This window comes from Nycticebus coucang, chromosome 10 (assembly GCF_027406575.1).
Source record: "Nycticebus coucang isolate mNycCou1 chromosome 10, mNycCou1.pri, whole genome shotgun sequence".
Taxonomy (NCBI): Eukaryota; Metazoa; Chordata; class Mammalia; order Primates; family Lorisidae; genus Nycticebus; species Nycticebus coucang.
In genome coordinates, this window is record NC_069789.1 from 21,304,906 (window position 1) to 21,323,690 (window position 18,785).

Sequence of the window (18,785 nt, forward strand, 5' to 3'; positions counted from 1 at the left end):
AAATACTAGCCACCTCCAAAGGGAGGCACTGCAAAATCACGTGGATAGAGGGAGGAGGAGGGAGTGGGGACAATGTGCCATCTCTCAGAGAAGCAGAAACACCCCCCACCTCATGGTAAAGGAACTGGGCCAGGTCAAGGCCAGGCTTATGCATTGAGGGAGCGCGGGACAGGGCTGCAGACAGTGTGACTGGGACAGTGAGGGTCCATAGGACAGCCTCCTTTGCAATGTCAGACAAAACAAATGATCATAATAAACATAACTTCTCTCCTGGCTGGGTGCTGTGGCCAGTAAGATTCTGCTTCCAAGGTGACCTCTGAACCACAGGTGGGCCTGCCCCAGATGGCATAAAAGAGAACCACTGGCCATAACCCTGGTCTCTTTGCCTATTTGCCCAATGGAGCCCTGTTTGCTGGCTGTGGTGAATGTATCCTGCTCTGTAAGCCTGCATCCTGCTCTTCCTCTGTAAAACTACTGTTATCTTCCTCAATAAACTTTGTTTCATGCCTGTCTTACTTTGGGGTGTCTGGTCATTTTTCAACCAAGAGCACTCTAAGAACTGAGGACCCAGGCAGTTGCCTTGAAACACCAACGTTTTAGAAGACAGACAGCTGGCCTTGGAACCCCACAAAATGGGCATCCTGATCTCTTAGATGTGCCCATGGATCGCACACAACCCCCCTTCCGGGGACAGCCCAGACCACGGTCCCTGTTAGCCTATGGACTTGTCAGTCTTCACCCTGAAACTGGAAGAACAGAAATTTTTACCTTTTTATGCCCTTTAAATGCCAAGGTGCAAAGGGCATAGTAAACAGCAAATAAAAATGTGGTGAATATATGGATTTCATAAACTGATTTGGAGAAACGATGCCTTTTATGTTTCCCAAGGTATTCCATAAAGCTTCTGGCAAAAATGGAGACAAAAGAAGATTAGCTGAGAAGTAAGTTCTAGAGCACCAACCTCCCCTGCCCTGGCCTGTGTCTGCAAAGTGTTCCCATTGCTGATTGTGTTCTGCTTCTGAAAGGTTGAAGGAATTGGTGTCAATTCCACCAAATAAAGGTAGCTTAATTGTCTGCCCTGCTGCCTAGAGATCTCTCTGGAACAGGACATTTGTGTGTGTGTGTGTGTAAGTAGGAATTTATTTACATGGACACACAATTGTAGATAAGGCACTTTCTAGGACCAACATGCCTTCCCTGCAGCTACTTGGCTTCAGACTTCTTGGCTTCAGGCATCTGGTCTCTGGCTTCAAGTTTGGGACTCTCAGGGGGCTGGCAATAGGCAGGGAAAGCCTCCCAGGAGCTGTTCAGGTCAAACTTGCAGAACTCTTGGGCCAGCTCCACCGGCTCAGCTACTACCCACTTCACCTCATTATCATAGCGTAACTCAACATAGCCAGACAGGGGGAAGTCTTTCTGGAAAGGATGTCCCTCAAAGCCATAATCTGTCAGAATCCTTCTTAGGTCAGGATGGTTAGCAAAAAAGACTCTAAACATGTCCCAGATCTCCCTCTCATACCATTTGGATACCTTATACACAGAGACAGTGGACTCAATGGGCGACAGCTCATCTGTGTAGGTCTTCACACGGATTCGCGAGTTGAAGCGCAGGGAGGGTAGGTTGTAGACAATCTCAAAACGGTTCTGCCGAGTTGGAATATCCACTGCTGTCAAGTCAGCCAAGGACCTGACTTGTGCATTGGTGTGATCTCTGAGGAAAGTCAGCCCTGGGATGACTCCATCAGGATGGATGCAGATCTCTAACTCATGGAAGCGGGATATCTGAACCTGTTGGACGTACTTGGGCAGGATTTCAGCTACATATTCTCCAAAAGCTGAGAGCTGCTTGTGGGCCACATCATTATGCTGTCTGACAGTGGGGCATGTTTTGGCCGTGGCACTCTTCCTCCTTACTGGCAGCAATAGGCCCAGGGGCGCCCAGCTCCCCTGGCCAGCACCATGGAGCCCACAAGCCCGCGCCACCAGACCCTGGCCCCCATCGCTGCCATGTTCCCTGACCACAAACCAGGCAGCCAAGGGACAACAAGACACTGGAACAGGACATTTTTATTAGAAAAATAGAAACAAAAGCTACAGCATCGCTTCAAACTTAAAAGCTGCCAAATTTGTCAATTTTTCTTCCTCTGGAGGTTCATTATATTAAGTGATTTACTTTTCTTCCCTTTTCTTGCTGGAGTCTTCAGTTAGAGCAGTTGACACTGAGCCACAGCTGACTTGTTACTCTTGCTCTAATGCAGCCCTGGGAGCACTGGTGTCCCCGTTTCTGTTCTCTTTCCCCCTCATGGGTTATTCTTCCTACAAACAGATGACATAGTAGTTGAGAACCTGGGCTCGAAGTGACTGCCTGGATTCTAATCACAGCTGCATTTACTATGTGATTAGGACTTGAACAAGGGACTTGATTAGCTAGCAACAACTGATTGTTACTTGGAGAACATTCTCCTTATTATCACAAGAATGGAAAAACAAACTTTTTTTTCCATAACATTAATATTTATTGCTTTATATGAATACTGTATTGAAAGCCCACGCATTCAGTTTACACACAGAAATTATACAATTATATACCACTCCACAAAGGCAGCGAACACATTACATTCTATAAAATCTGCTTTACAGAAATTTAAAAATTCTAAATAGCAAAAGGTATAGCTGAAGAAACAGGTATAAATTTGGCAGCCAGTAATTTTGACAGAGAAGTTGCAGCTTGCGTGACTTTAAATATGTGAATTTGAAAATCTTGAGTTTAGAGTAACCAATGTGCTTTGTGTTGATGTGAAAAATATAACACTGGCTGTCGAAGAAGCATGTTCAAAAATATTTAATTCACTTCAAAATATTATAAAAATTATGGTGGTTTCTATGCACCCCTAAAGCTTCAGTCATTTAGCTCAGATACATTACTAAAGTAATATATTAATTCTTCCGGTAGAGTGGTGTTTCATATCATTGACATTGCATACGCTAGAATAATTTAGGAAAAAATGTGTAATATTCAATGTTCAGAAAAGCAAGCAAAAAGTCAAGGAACTGGCAAGTTTCTTCTGAGATGGTCTTGTGTCAGCTTCATAAGCATTCATTCTACAAAATAGTAAGCTAATGTTTGAACGCAATTTCCAAGATAAAGCACCTTTTCTCATAAATAATGAAGTCTTTTTTCTCAGGCACCTTAGAAGTTATAGAAAAGAATTTCAGTTTGAACAGATCTCTTGGAATGTGTTTAACCTGGTATTTAACAGACTTAAGATTTCCAGGGTTTCACTAGGGCCAGATTTTGTTTCAATTAGTCAAAAGAGAAAGAAAATGTCTTCTGAAAGAGGTGAACCCAATCGTTACCAATAGAAAAAGTATCCATTGTATTCATCTCTTATAGAAACAGAAAAATACAACATTTCCCCCCCTTAGAATATTATATATATGTATATATGACATAAAGTTCCCTTGTACATAGTCAAACAATAAAATCTGGAAACCAGCATGAAACCCTATAATTCACATGTTAAAATGCTGAAACTATGACTGAAATATGAAAATTGCTAGAGCTGTCAGAAAGAGACAAGACAAAAAAGTTTTCTTGCATATGTTTAAACTAAATGTGATAATCCAAAAAAAATTTTCAAAAATTATAATTATTACTTTCCAGTTTAAAAACTTTAATTCTAATTAAAAAAAAAAAAATCTATACACAAACCACTGATTTGACCAAACCAAAAAGAAGTCAGCCGTAAGCAGGACCCAGAGAAGCTGCTATTCACAGTTCTTACATGTCCAACTCTTTATTTTACACCTGCTTCTCTTGTAAAACTAAGGTCCACTTTTAGAGAAAAGTTTTATACAGTGTTAAAACCAGAACTGTATGTAAAATACTGCATCTAAATGTTTCTAAATCGTTAGTCTTGTTCCATTGGTTCATCTGTGACTTCTGTAGCTTCGTCATCATTTTCGATGGATGATTCTGAAAAAAATCTCTCCAGTTTTACTGGAATTGGATGCTATTAATTTTTCTGTGTCATGGAAGTCAGAACTACTACTTACAGGGCCTGTGTTTTCACTACCTTCAGAATGCAGTCAATCTTTCTCAGCTTGAGACAGAGCAGATTCCTCCATTTGATTATTTTCCTCAGAAGTCTCTTCATTCACAGTTCAGGCATCATCAGATTCTTTTTCTTGATTTTTTTCTTTCAGGAATCATTTCTCTTGACGTCATAAAAGACTCTTCTTCCTCTTCATCCTCTTCTTCATCGTCTTCTGTACAACGCTGCCTGGTACACCTACTTTCTTTGTCTTTATCCTGAGATGAAGATGATGCTTCCGTTTCTTCTACCATAACTGAGGAACTTTCCCCGGCAGTTTTTTGGCCCTTTCTCTGACTTCACTTTCCTTGTCAAATCTGAGTCTTTACACCTCATGCCCCTCAGCTTCCACAGCATCTTCATCTGGATGTTTATTTTTTAGAGGGCTCACTGAGGAAACTTCTGATTCAGATGTCGAAAAGTCACTGTGATTTTTCTCTTCATTTGGCTGTAAGTTTGGCTCTTTGTTGTCTGTGCTCTCAGGTAAACCATTTGTTGTCATGGGGGCTGACAAAGAAAACTTTGGTCTATTAAGTGGCCTTGGTGTTCCAGGCCCATTTATATTAGACCTCTCAGTATAGCTTGGTGAATTGCCAGGAAACATAACACCATTCATTTGATTTAAACGATTAGAACTGTTTTTCTCTGAAGAAGGATAAACACAGCTAACAGCCATCACATTCTTTTCTACTCCTCTGAGGAATTTGTCTGTTCCTGTATAGTTTCTCCTTGGATCTGAGGGCAGTTCACATAGTCGCTGAATAGTAAAAGGGATACATTAAATCCAGTGACAATTTTCAGTATTCTTTCCTTCATTTTATCAAAGGGAATATATTCAACATTAGGGTTGGGAGGACCTCTTGGTTCAGGAGCTGAAGTTCTAAAATCATCCATCACTTTCTCCAGTTTGAAAATAAAATAGCCTTTAAATTGGGACCACTGAATCATTGTTTCTCCAGTCTTGGCTACATGACAAAGAAACTGATCCAGGACAGGATAAACTTCCTTTTTCCACCTCTTCTCAAAATCTTTCAGGGCCTCCTGCACTTGCTCGATGTCCATGACTTCCCAGAGTCCCTCGCAGCCTCCGCCTCCCTCTGCGGGTCTCCCGGACCAGAACGCCTCCCCCCCCACCCTCCCCCACCCTCGCACACACTCCGGCATGCAGGCGACTGGGGGGTGGGTGGGAGGATGAAGGGAGCACCTCCCCGAGCCGCTACCACCAGCCCTCCCAACAAACTTCTTTCCATAAAGGCTGTATTAGTTTGCAGTCCCACATTGTGGAAGTGTTCCCTTCTCTCCACATGCAGGCCAGCATCTGCAGTTTGGGGACTTTGCGATGTGGGCCATTCTCAATGGGGTTAGGTGATATCTCAGGGTAGTTTTGATTTGCATTTTTCTGATGATTAAAGACGATGAGCATTTTTCATGTGTTTGTAAGCCATTCGTCTGTCATCTTCAGAGAAGTTTCTATCAAGTCTCTTGCCCACTTATAGAAGGGATTTTTACTCTTTTCTTATTGTTTAATTGAGTTCTCTGTAGATAATAGTTATCAGACCTTCTATTTGGTCCCGCAATTCCATTACTAGGTATCTACCCAGAAGAACAAAAATCATTTTACTACAAAGACATTTGCACCAGAGTGTTTACTGCAGTTCAATTCATAATTGCCAAGTCATGGAAGCAACCCAAATGCCCATCAACCCATGAATGGATCAACAAACTATGGTATATGTATACCATTGAATACTATTCAGTCATTAAAAAGACAGACTTTACATCTTTTATATTTACCTGGATGGACCTGAAACACATTTTTATAGTAAAGTATTGCAAGAATAGAAAAATAAATATCCAATGTACTCAATACTAATATGAAACCAATAAATAAACAATTACATGTTCATATGAAAAATAAAACACAAATATAATCTAGTATAGGAGGAGGGGGGAGGGGGAGGATGATTGGCAGAAGGAGGGAGGGTATGCGGTGGGATCTCACCTACTGTGCACATTGTGAGGGTGTATAACACGCTACCTGGGTGAGAGTCTCTTTTACAACTGGAACCTTATCCTGGACGTGAGAATAACATAATCTAAAAATTTGTACCCTCATAATAATTTGAAATAAATTAATTAAAAATAAAGAGAATAATCAACAATAAACAACAAAAAGAATGGAAAAACAAGCATCCCATGTACTTAATATTAAGCTGAAATGAGTAGGAGTAACAACTACAGGCCCACACAAAAGAAAAACTCAATTAATGAAGGGAGAGGGGCTCCAATAGGTCAGTGTACAATGTGTAGGTGGATGGCACGCCTCCTACGTGAAGGACCCAGCTACATCTCAGACTTTACCTTACAAACACAAGCAATGTAACCTAATCACATGTACCCTCATATTAATCTGAAATAAAAAATCTTTCAGAAATGCTGAGAGTTTGTTGATGGCTTTGGTGGGAGTATTTACACCATGAAAACTGGCAGATGCCATAGATCAGTGCCTGCCCCTTTTCTCAGGATGGGTATTACCATTTATATAGCTCAGTTTCCACATTTATAAAATAGGACCACTGATAGGGCATACCTCACGGAGAATTCTGTCAGCATAAAAAGAGCTGAGTGTGCTTCATTGCGCATGGCAAATACTTAGTGACTGTGAGCCGCTCCTGCCATTTCCCCCATTTTGCACGATCCACTGTCTTTTGGCTTCTTATGCCCTGATCTGCCACAACTGCACACACAGGACCAGCCACAGCTAGCACATGCATTGGTAATATGATGCTTAAAAAATCTCTTAGCTGGATTAGGAAGTTAAAACAACCAGCTTATAACTGGTAGGAAATGTGTGGCCTAATGTTTATAAGGCAGATGTTGCTGACACATATATTATAAAATTAGAATTCTTCTAAATTTAGCACTGATTACTGTTGTTATACATATTTCATTTGGCTGGGCATTAGAAAGAATTTCTTCTTTGAGATTTCTATTTTTTCTTCTCCCAATTAAGGCAAAGACTATAAAGATACTTTACAGTATCTTTGATGTTCAGTAAACAAATATGTTCTAAAAAATTTAAATAGCTTTGTTGAAGTAAAACATGTGCCAGAAATTCACATTAATTATAGCAAGTTAGTATTTTGGTGATATATTGCTGTTCTGTGAGTGCTAAAAATATGCAAATTATAAATATCTGGCTCAATCTAATCACGAATGAATTAATCACTTGTGTGTATTTAATATAAGTGTTAAACTGGTAACGTTTAAGGTCAATATTCTCTCTCTCTCTCTCTTTGTATTGATTTTTTTTCAAGACAGGGTCTCCTTTTGTTGCCCAGGCTGGGCAGTGGGGTGATCTTAGCTCACTGAAGCCTCAAATTCCTGGTCTCAAAGAAGCCTCCTCCCTCAGCCTACTGAGTAGCTAGGATTACTGGTACCACCATGCCTGGTTACTTTTAAAACAGTTTTGTAGAACAACTTCATGTTTCCCAGGCTGATCTCAAACTCCTGCCCTCAGGGGATCCTTCTGCCTCTGCCTCAAAAAGTGTTGGGGTTACAGGCATGAGCCACCATGGCCACTTAATGGTTTCTTGAATGTGTCCATTTACTTGCAATAGGTTTTGGGGGACTTTACTTTCTATTAACATAGATTAGTGTAATATGTGTATCTTAATCTAACTTTTTCAGCATTTAAATGGTAAAAGTGATATTAATGCATAGAGAATAACAAAACCACCACAAACTCTGCAGCCAGGATGACTTTAAATTGGAGAAATCTTCAATTAAGATGCCTAGAAGTTCATCTCTTCAAAGGATTGCCCTCTTCAAAAACAAGTAATAGCCTGATTGGATGATGTTTACAAAATCCAAGATGTCAACATTTAGGAACATAATGTCATTTGAAGGAAATAGAAACTTGTTTCCTGGATTGAGGAGGTGGAACTTTAAAGCCATGGAAACTCCTTCTCCATCAAGATGCTCTGATGTTACCAAATCCTTTGTTTGCCTCTGGGATTTCCCTCCTTTAGTAGTAAACTTTTCCCAAGCTTTTCTCTGTCAATGGAGTTGAGTCTGATCTCAGCAATTAGTTTCAGGAAAATTAAGATAAATCAGGGCCCCCACCCATGGCAAAGGGACATTTCCAGAGGCTACAGGGCTGTCTCATGGAGAAGTGCTTTTCCCAGTCTTCCCTGCACCTGCTTCTTCAGGGTCCAGAGTTGGGCTTCTGAAGTCTCATGCAGTCTGTTCCATTCTACATTCAGGAAGCTTTGGCCCCCTTCCAAAGGGTTTTGTCCCCGCTTCTCCTGGCAAGGCCAATCTGGGAAGCAGTGGCTGTCAGCCCGGCTGAGCATCTGCAACCTTCTGATCATAGCCAATCACGTGTTTAGCTCCTGCCCTGGATGTCCCAGGCCAGAGCTCTCCTCCCATTGTATGTCCCAGTTTGCATGATCAGGTTTTTGCCATGGTCTCTGCTGTGGTTTGAATGTTCCCGTCAAAACTCACACTGAAACTTAATCCCCCCAATCCCCAATGTGACAATATTGAGAGGTGGGGCCTTCAAGAGGTGACTGGGTCATGAGGGCTCTGCCCTCAAGAATAATCCATTAACAAATTAATGGGTTATCACAGGAGCAGGCTGGTGGCTTTGTAATATGATGAGGAGAGACCTGAGCCAGCTCACTCAGCCCTTCCACATGTGATGCCTTATACTACTTTGGGACACTGCAGACAGTCACCACTAGCAAGAAGGTTCTCACCAGATGTACCCCCTTGACCTTAGACTTTCCAGTCTCTAGAACTATATAAGAAATAAATTTTAGCAGGGCATACTGGCTCACATCTGTAATCCTGGCACTTTGGGAGACCAAGGTGGGTGGATCACTTGAACTCACAAAATCAAGATTAGCCTGAGCAAGAGTTGAGACCCCATCTCTCCTAAAAATAGAAAAATTAGCTGGGCATAATAGTGCTTGCCTGTAGTCCCAGCTATTCGGGAGGCTGAGGCAAGAGGATTGCTTGAGCTCAGGAGTTTCAAGTTGTTGTGAGCTATGATGCCATAACACTCTACCCAGGGCAACAGAGTGAGACCCTGTCTCTTAAAAACATTAAAAAATTAGCCAGGCTCAGTGGCTCACACCTGTAATCCTACTACTTTGGGAGGCTGAGGTGGGAGGATGGCTTGAGGCCAGGAGTTTTAAGACCAGCCTGGGCAAGATGGCTGACTCGAGCCAGCTTTCCACAGAGGCTCCCGTCCAGAAGGAGAATTAAAGGACAGAAGTTTAGCAAGTAAGCCGATGCTTTGGAGCTGAGCCAAGAGAGAATGTTGAAGAATGCACATCAACCTTGGTAAAAAATCCATCACCAAGCAGATGGGAGTCCCCTTCCCCATGAGAATGGCTCTCAGTATACTCTATACAAACAAGCAAGCAGAGTTTAGATCCCCTCCTAATTTATCCCATGGGAGAGACCCTCTAAAAATCAGAACTCCTTCTCTAGAGAGGACTTATGAATGTGACATGGCACTCTCCTACCAGGCATAAAACTGTATGAAACTGTATATATTCTCTATTTGCAATTCTGAACTACCAGCACTCCCCTCCACTCACCCTGAGGTCTGGAAGGCTGTCCCCCATGGAGTCCAGATTGTTTGGCGGGTGTTGGGAGTGTTGGTCTGTGCTGATTCTGCAGCATGGGAATAAGGAGAAGATGGTCAACTGAGAGGGAACCATACAGGAGAGGGAGAGGCGGTGCCCCATGGCACAGAGCAGCAGCAGCAGCAGCAGTGGGAACAATAGGGCTCATACCCCTGGGGATATATTGGAGAGACACTCCTTGTCTCTCTGGGAAACCAGAGGAAGTCAGGCATCTTCTCCAGTGACAGCCACTGGCGGAACACATCTGGGATGGAAACGCCCCATGAGTAAAGGGTATGCCTGAGGTGGTACCAGCCTGGGAAGGGGTCAGGGACTAGAATATGTGTGCACAGAGAAGGCATACTCCCAGGGTGGGGCTGAGCCAGAGGACTGCTTTAGTGAGCCTAAGCTGCACTCAGCCCTGAGGGGATCATAGCTGAGACAAAGGCAGGTGGGAAGAAACCAAAAGCTGAGTGTGAGCTCTAGCTATGTCCACCCCAACACAGACTGCAACTGAGATAGACATGCCAGCTGCCGGCAGCAGCACAGACCGGGGTTGAGTTGCAGTTTCTGTGAACTCAAACAGCATCTGATCTGCAGGGAAATATAGCTGGGACAGAAACAAATTCTGCGAAGTTGTTCTGTTCTGTCAGCAACATCAATCAGGGGCAGGGCTGGAACTGAGTGAACCGCCCCAGCCTCCATTAAGCACCCGAGGTTGTCAGACCTCAGCTTCCCCTGCTGATACTGGCAGAGAGCAGTGGCCTGGCTGAGGAGACATAGATCTCCCTGTGACTCAGGCAGGCACAAACCTCTGGAGCATCTGCTCATTGGAGGGAACTGGGTCACAGCCCTGTGGGGTTATCAGTTATCAGTGACTGGGTGTGACAGAGGTGCAAGATGGGGAAGGAGTCATCAATCTTTCCAGACTAATTCATTAGCTGGGTGGGTCCTTCTGACCTCACGGAGCACCAGAGTGAGTCATACTTAAGCTGCCAGCAGACCCCTGCTATCTAGTTGCCAGAGAACTTTTGAACTCTCCCACCTGAGACTGGTGCTGACTGGGACAACTGATTTGGACCTCTCGAACTAGGCCAATCACCCAAGGACTATCCAAACTGGTACCTGGGTGTGTGGTTGATTTTCCTTTTCTAGTTGTTGCCCGTGGGGGGCAGGGTGACTTAATTGCTGGTATTTCTCCATAGCTGAGACTTCAACCAAGAGTAACTGATTCATTAGGGTAGGACAGAGACCAGCTGAAAACAAGACAGAGCAATTTATCCCCACCACACCAAGCAGGTCCTCAGTTTCTCAGGCTGTAGCACTGTACGGGTCCTTGGCAAAGCTCTAGGGGAAAAGGTACAGACAACAGTCCCAGCTCTTGGGCAAAGGGCTGGTTAATCATTACTCCTGGAGCCCCCAACCCAACTTTACCTTATCTGTTCATATAGCCAAATGGTGTAAAATAATCATGGGGAGGAATCAGTGGAAAAACTCCCATAACATAAATAAACAGAGTAGATCAACCTCCCCTCCCCCTGGAACGATACAGCAGACACAACTGAAGATCCCATTCATAAACAGAAGGCTGAGTTGTCAGAAATTGAATTCAGAATTTGGATTGCAAATAAGATTAATAGAATGGAGATAAAGTTGGAATTAGAAATTCAATGAGCATTTCAAAAGTTGTCTCAAGAATTTAATGAGTTCAAAGACAAAAATCACCAAAGATTTTGACACATTGAGACAAGAATTTGCAGCCCTCAAAGATCTGAGAAATGTAGTAGAATCCCTCAGTAACAGAATGGAGGAGGCAGAAGAAAGGATTTCTGACATTGAAGACAAAGCTTTTGAACGCTCCCAAATGCTCAAAGAGGAAGAGAAGTGGAGAGCAAGAACAGATCATTCTCTCAGAGAGCTCTGGGATAATTCAAAGAAAACTAATAATCACCTTATAGGAATTCCTGAAGGTGACAAGGTAGCTTTGAAAGGCATGGAGGCTCTTCATGAGATAATGAAGGAGAACTTTCCAGACATTCCAAGAGATTCTGAAATTTAGATACCAGACAGTTCCAGAACCCCAACAGGACTCAACCCGAATAAGACTTCTCCTAGGCACGTTATAATTAACTTCGCCAAAGATAAAATGAAGGAGAAAATTCTGCAAGCAGGCAGATGTAACAAAACCATAACCTACAAGGGGAAGAATATTAGAATGACTGCAGATCTCTCTGCTGAAGCCTTTCAAGCTAGAAGAGGGTGGTCATCAACTTTTAATCTCCTAAAACAAAATAACTTTCAACCCAGGATCCTGTATCCAGCTAAACTGAGTTTCATTTATGAAGGAGAAATTAAATACTTTAATCACATTCACATGTTGAAGAAATTTTCCCTAACTAAACCAGCTCTCCAGGATACTCTTAGACCTATCCTCCATAATGACCAGCTCAATCCTCCTCCACAAAAGTAAATTCACTCAGAAACTTTTGATCAAATTCCAACTTCCACAGTAGTGAAAGGATTAAAAATGTCCACTGGACCTTCAAAAACTTGATACTCAAAATTCTACCAGGCTTATCAATACTTACAATTAATGTGAATGGCTTAAATTGCCCTATAAAGAGGCACAGGTTGACTGACTGGATCCAAAAACTCAGGTCTGATATCTGCTGCATACAAGAATCTCATCTCACCCTAAAAGGTAAATATAGTCTCAGGGTAAAGGGATGGTCATCTATGTTTCAGGCAAATGGAAATGAGAAAAAAGCAGGTGTTGCAATTTTATTTGCAGATACAATAGGCTTTAAACCAACAAAAGTAAGGGAAGATAAGGATGGTCATTTCATATTTGTTAAGGGTAACACTCAACATAATGAGATTTCAATTATTAACATTTATGCACCCAACCAGAATGTGCCTCAATTTATAAGAGAGACTCTAACAGACATGAGCAACTTGATTTCCTCCAGCACCATAACAGTCGGAGATTTTTTTTTTTTGGCCGGGGATGGGTTTGAACCCGCCACCTCTGGCATACGGGACCGGCGCCCTACTCCTTGAGCCACAGGCGCCACCCTTTTGTGTTTTTTTTTTTGGCCAATAGTCGGAGATTTTAACACTCCTTTGGTAGTGTTGGATAGATCCCCCAAAAAGAAGCTAAGCAAAGAAATTTTAGACTTAAACTTAACCATTCAACAATTGGATTTTACAGACATCTATAGAACATTTCATCCTGACAAAACTGAACACACATTCTTCTCATCAGCCCATGGAACATACTCCAAAATTGATTACATCTTAGGTCATAAGTCTAACCTCAGCAAATTTAAAAGAAGAGAAATTATTCCTTGCATCTTCTCAGACCATCATGGAATAAAAGTTGAACTCAATAACAACAGGAACTTGCATACCCATACCAAAACATGGAAGCTAAACAACCTTATGCTGAAGGATAGATGGGTTATAAATGAGATTAAGAAGGAAATCACTAAATTTTTGGAACAAAACAACAATCTAGACATGAATTACCAGAACCTCTGGGATACCGCAAAGGCAGTCCTAAGAGCACTGCAAGCCTTCCTCAAGAGAACAGAAAGAGAGGAAGTTAATAACTTAATGGGACATCTCAAGAAAATGGAAAAGGGAGAACATTCCAACCCCAAACCCAGCAGAAGAAAAGAAATAACCAAAATTAGAGCAGAGTTAAATGAAATTGAAAAAAAAAAAAGGATTATACAACAGATCAATAAGTCAAAAAGTTGGTTTTTGAAAAGATAAACCTTTGGCTAACCTAATCAGAAAAAAAAAGAGTAAAATCTCTAATTTCATCAATCAGAAATGGTAAAGATGAAATAACAACAGACTCCTCAGAAATTCAAAAAACCCTTAATGAATATTACAAGAAACTCTATTCTCAGAAATACAAAAATCAGAAGGAAATAGATCAATACTTGGAAGCACACCACCTCCCTAGACTTAGCCAGAATGAAGTGGAAATGTTGAACAGGCCTATATTAAGTTTTGAAATAGCATCAACTATACAAAACCTCCCTAAAAAGAAAAGCCCAGGACCAGATGGTGTCACATCAGAATTCTACCAAAACTTTAAAGAAGAACTAGTAACTATATTACTCAACTTTTTCCAAAATATAGAAAAATAAGGAATACTACTCGACGCATTCTATGAAGCAAACATTACCTTGATCCCCAAACCAGGAAAAGACCCAATAAGAAAAGAAAATTATAGACTAATATCACTAATGAATATTGATACAAAAATATTCAGTAAGATCCTAGCAAACAGAATCCAGCAACACATCAAAAAAATTATACCTCATAACCAAGTGGGATTTATGCCAGGGTCTCAAGGCTGGTTCAATACATGTATATCTATAAATATAATTGATCACATAAACAAATTAAAAAACAAAGACCATATGATTCTCTCAATTGATGCAGAAAAAGCTTTTGATAATATCCAGCATCCTTTCATGATCAGAACACTTAAGAAAATGGGTATAGAAGGGACATTTCTTAAAATGATAGAGGCCATCTACTACAAACCCACAGCCAATATCATATTGAATGGAGTTAAACTAAAATCAGATCAAGAATCAGGCAAGATTACCCATTGTCTCCACTGCTTTTTATCACTGTAATGGAAGTCTTTGCAAGAAAATTAGGCAAGAAAAGGTGATCAAGGTATCCACATTGGGTCAGAAGAGATCAAACTTTCACTCTTCACAGATGATATGACTGTATATCTCAAAAACATCAGGGATTCTACTACAAAACTCTTAGAAGTGATCAAGGAATTCATCAGTGTCTCAGGTTACAAAATCAACACTCATAAATCTGTAGCTTTTATATATACCAACAATAGTCATGATGAAAAAAGTCAAGGACTCTATTCCATTCACAGTAGTGCCAAAGAAGAGGAAATATTTGGGAGTTTACCTAAAAAAGGATGTGAAAGATCTCTATAAAGAGAACTATGAAACTCTAAGAAAAGAAATAGGTGAAGATGTTAACAAATGGAAAAACATACCATGCTCATGGCTGGGAAGAATCAACATTGTTAAAATGTCCATACTACCCAAAGCAATATACAATTTTAATGCAATCCCTATTAAAGCTCCACTGACATACTTTAAAGATCTCTAAAAAATATTTCATTTTATATGGAATCAGAAAAAACCTCAAATAGTGAAGACATTACTCAGAAATAAAAACAAAGCAGGAGGAATCATGCTACCAGACCTCAGACTATACTATAAATTGATAGTGATCAAAATAGCATGGTACTGGCATAAAAACAGAGAAGTAGATGTCTGGAACAGAATAGAGAACCAAGAGATGAATCCAGCTACTTACCATTATTTGATCTTTGACAAGCCAATGAAAAACATTCAGTGGGGAAAAGATTCCCTATTTAACAAATGGTGCTGGGTGAACTGGCTGGCGACCTGTAGAAGACTGAAACTGGACCCACACCTTTCACCATTAACTAAGATAGATTCTCACTGGATTAAAGATTTAAACTTAAGGCACGAAGCTATACAAATACTAGAAGAAAGTTCAGGGAAAACACTTGAAGAAATTGGCCTGGGCAAATATTTTATGAGGAGGACCTCCCAGGCAATTGAAGCAACACCAAAAATACATTACTGGGACCTGGTCAAACTAAAAATCTTCTGCACAGCCAAGAACACAGTAAGTAAAGCAAGCAGACAGCCCTCAGAAAGGGAGAAGATATTTGCAGTTTATGTCTCCAGCAAAGGTTTAATAACCTGAATCCACAGAGAACTCCAACATATTAGCAAGAAAAGAACAAGTGATCTCATCTCAGGGTGGGCAAGGGACTTGAAGACAAACTTCTCTGAAGAAGATAAGCGCACGGCCTACAGACAGGGGAAAAAATGCTCATCATCCTTAATCATCAGATAAATGCAAATCAAAACTACTTTGAGATACAATCTAACTCCAGTAAGATTAGCCCACATCACAAAATCCCCAAATCAGAGATGTTGGCGTGGATGTGGAGAAAAGGGCACACTTCTACACTGCTGGTGGGAATGCAAACTAATATGTTCCTTTTGGAAGGATGTTTGCAGAATACTTAGGGATCTAAAAATAGAGCTGTCATTTGATCCTTCAATTCCTCTACTAGGTATATATCCAGAAGATCAAAAATCACATTATAACAAAGATATTTGTATCAGAATGTTTATTGCAACCCAATTCATAATTGCTAAGTCATTGAAGAAGTCCAAGTGGACATCGACCCATGAATGGATTAATAAATTGTGGTATATGTACACCATGGAATATTATGCAGCCTTAAAGAAAGATGGAGACTTTACCTCTTTCATGTTTACGTGGATGGAGCTGGAATATATTCGTCTTAGCAAAGTATCTCAAGAATGGAAGAAAAAGTATCCAATGTACTAGTGTACTTAGCCCTACCAGGAAACCAATTTATAGCTTTCATACAAAAGCTATCACCTAATTATAGTCCAAGAATATGGGGAAATGGGAGAGGCAGGGGAGGGGCAGGGGGAGGATGGGTGGAGGGAGAGTATTTGGTGGGACCATACCTTTGGTGCATCTTACAAGGGTACGTGTGAAATTTACTAAATGTAGAATATAAATGTCTTAACACAATAACTAAGAGGGTGCTGTGAAGGCTGTTAACCACTTTGATGAAAATATTTCAGATTGTATATAAAACCAGCACTTTGTACCCCATGATTGCATTAATGTACACAGCTATGATTTAATAAAAAATTAAAAAGAAAAAAACTAGCCTGAGCAAGAGCAAGACCCTGTCTCTACAAAAAATGGAAAAATTGGGCGGCGCCTGTGGCTCAGTTGGTAAGGCTCCGGCCCCATATACCGAGGGTGGTGGGTTCAAACTCGACCCCGGCCAAACTGCAACCAAAAAATAGCCGGGCGTTGTGGTGGGCGCCTGTAGTCCCAGCTACTCGGGAGGCTGAGGCAAGAGAATTGCTTAAGCCCAGGAGTTGGAGGTTGCTGTGAGCTGTGTGAGGCCACAGCACTCTACCAAGGGCCATAAAGTGAGATTCTGTCTCTACAAAAAAAAAAATAATAAATGGAAAAATTAGCTGGGCATGGTGGTGTGAGCCTGTATGTTCCAGCGACTCAGGAGGCTGAGGGAGGAGGATCACCTGAGCCCAGGAGTTTGAGGTTGCACTGAGCTATTATCATGCCACTGCACCCCAGCCTGGGCAACAGAGCAAGACCTTGTCTCTTTTTTTTTTTTGAGACAGAGTCTCACTATGTTGCCCTCAGTAGAGTGCCATAGTGTCATAGCTCACAGCAACCTCAAACTCTCATGCTTAAGCGATTCTTTTGCCTCAGCCTCCCAAGAAGCTGGGACTACAGGCGCCTGCCGGGACGCCTGGCTATTTTTTGTAGCAGTTGTCATTGTTGTTTAGCAGGCCCAGGCAGGGCTCAAACTCTCCAGACTCGGTGCATGTGGCCGGCACCCTACTCATTAAGCTATGAGCACTGAGCCAAGACCTTATCTCTTAAAAAAAAAAATAATTGTTTTTTATATATTCCCCAATGTCAGGTATTCTGTTATAAGTAACAGAAAAGAGATCAAAATAGTCTGCATCCCAAATTCTTTTCTGGCAAATTCTAGTTCTTCAAACTCATTACATGAATCCAGATTTTGTTCTAGCTATGCTGGGGCTGGGGCTGGCCCTGAACCCCACCCAGTGAAGTTGTCCCATCCAGATGAAGGTTTGTTTTGCCTCCAGATGACTGCCAACTGCTAGGATTCTTCAGCCTGGCCTGCCAAGATGCCCTCTTGCTCAGTTGCTCACTATTTCCAGTGAGCCCTGAGTACTAACTACTCCCCACCTACTCCAAGTGGAAGTACAGCAAAATGGTCAAGTGCCTGTGCCCCGGCACTGGCCTCCCTGGGTTCCAGCTAGGCCTGTGACTGCTTGGGAATTTGGGAAGTCACAATCTCTCTGAGCATCGCTTTACCATCTTTAAAATGGGTCTGTTTCTAGTACTCACAGGGTTGTTATGAGAATTTATAAAGTGATGTTTAGAAAGTACTGAGGAGATGGATTGGCACCTGGTAAGCTCTTCGTGTAAAGATTTGATAATGGTGTTAGTTTGCCGGAGCTGCCATAACAAAGTACAGTTGATGGAGTGGCTTAAACAATAGAGATTTATTTCCTTATGGCCACAGAGACTGGAAATCCAAGGTCAAGGTGTTAGCAATGCTGGTTTCTTCTAGTCCTCTCTCCTCAGCTCACAGAGGGCCACCTCCTCTGTGTCGTCACCCACCTGTCTCTGTGTCTGGTCTCTTCAGTACACTGGTCATGTTGGATTAGGGCTCATCCTCATGGTCTCATTTTCGCTTTGTCATCCCTTTAAAGGCTCTACTTTCAAATACAGTAGTTTCCCGTTATCCACAAGGGATATATTCCAAGACCCCCGTGGATGTCTGAAACTGCAGATTTTACTGTAGTCTCTATTATTTTTTTTCCTTCACATTCAGACCTGTGCTAATGTTTAATTTATAAATTCGGCACATCAAGAGATTAGCAAAAATAACTAATAATAAAATAGAATCATTATTCCAGTATTCCAGCAACTCTACTCTTGTGCTTTGGATTCATTATTAAGTAAATAAGCGTTTCTTGACCACAAGGCCGTGCAGTTGGTAATGGCCCTGAGAGACCATGGGCAGGGGCATCTCCAGGGACTGAGGGGTGATTACATCCTGGGTGGGGTGAAGCAGGACCACAGGAGATTTCAACATGCTATTCAAAAGCTTACAAATTGTTTATTTATAGCATTCCACATTTAATAATTTTGGGCTGCAGTTGCCCACAGGTTATGGAAAGTGCAGAAAGTAAAACTTCAGATAAGGGGGAGCCAAATATAGGTATATTCTGAGGTGCCGGGGGCTAGAACTTCAATGTATGAATTTTGGTGGGGATCACAATTCAGTTCATAACAAACTAAACAAATAATTTGTGCCTGACCACCGCCAAACTCCTGCAGCCCCTGT

General features: G+C 41.6%; 2 pseudogenes; both read right to left on the reverse strand.

Annotated features, from left to right (window-relative positions):
* Positions 1-1,201: 1,201 nt before the first annotated feature.
* LOC128597465 (NADH dehydrogenase [ubiquinone] iron-sulfur protein 3, mitochondrial-like) lies at positions 1,202-2,009 on the reverse strand (annotated as a pseudogene).
* A 1,902-nt stretch (positions 2,010-3,911) lies between these two features.
* On the reverse strand, positions 3,912-5,171 carry LOC128597419 (serine/threonine-protein phosphatase 4 regulatory subunit 2-like; annotated as a pseudogene).
* Between the last annotated feature and the right edge of the window lie 13,614 nt (positions 5,172-18,785).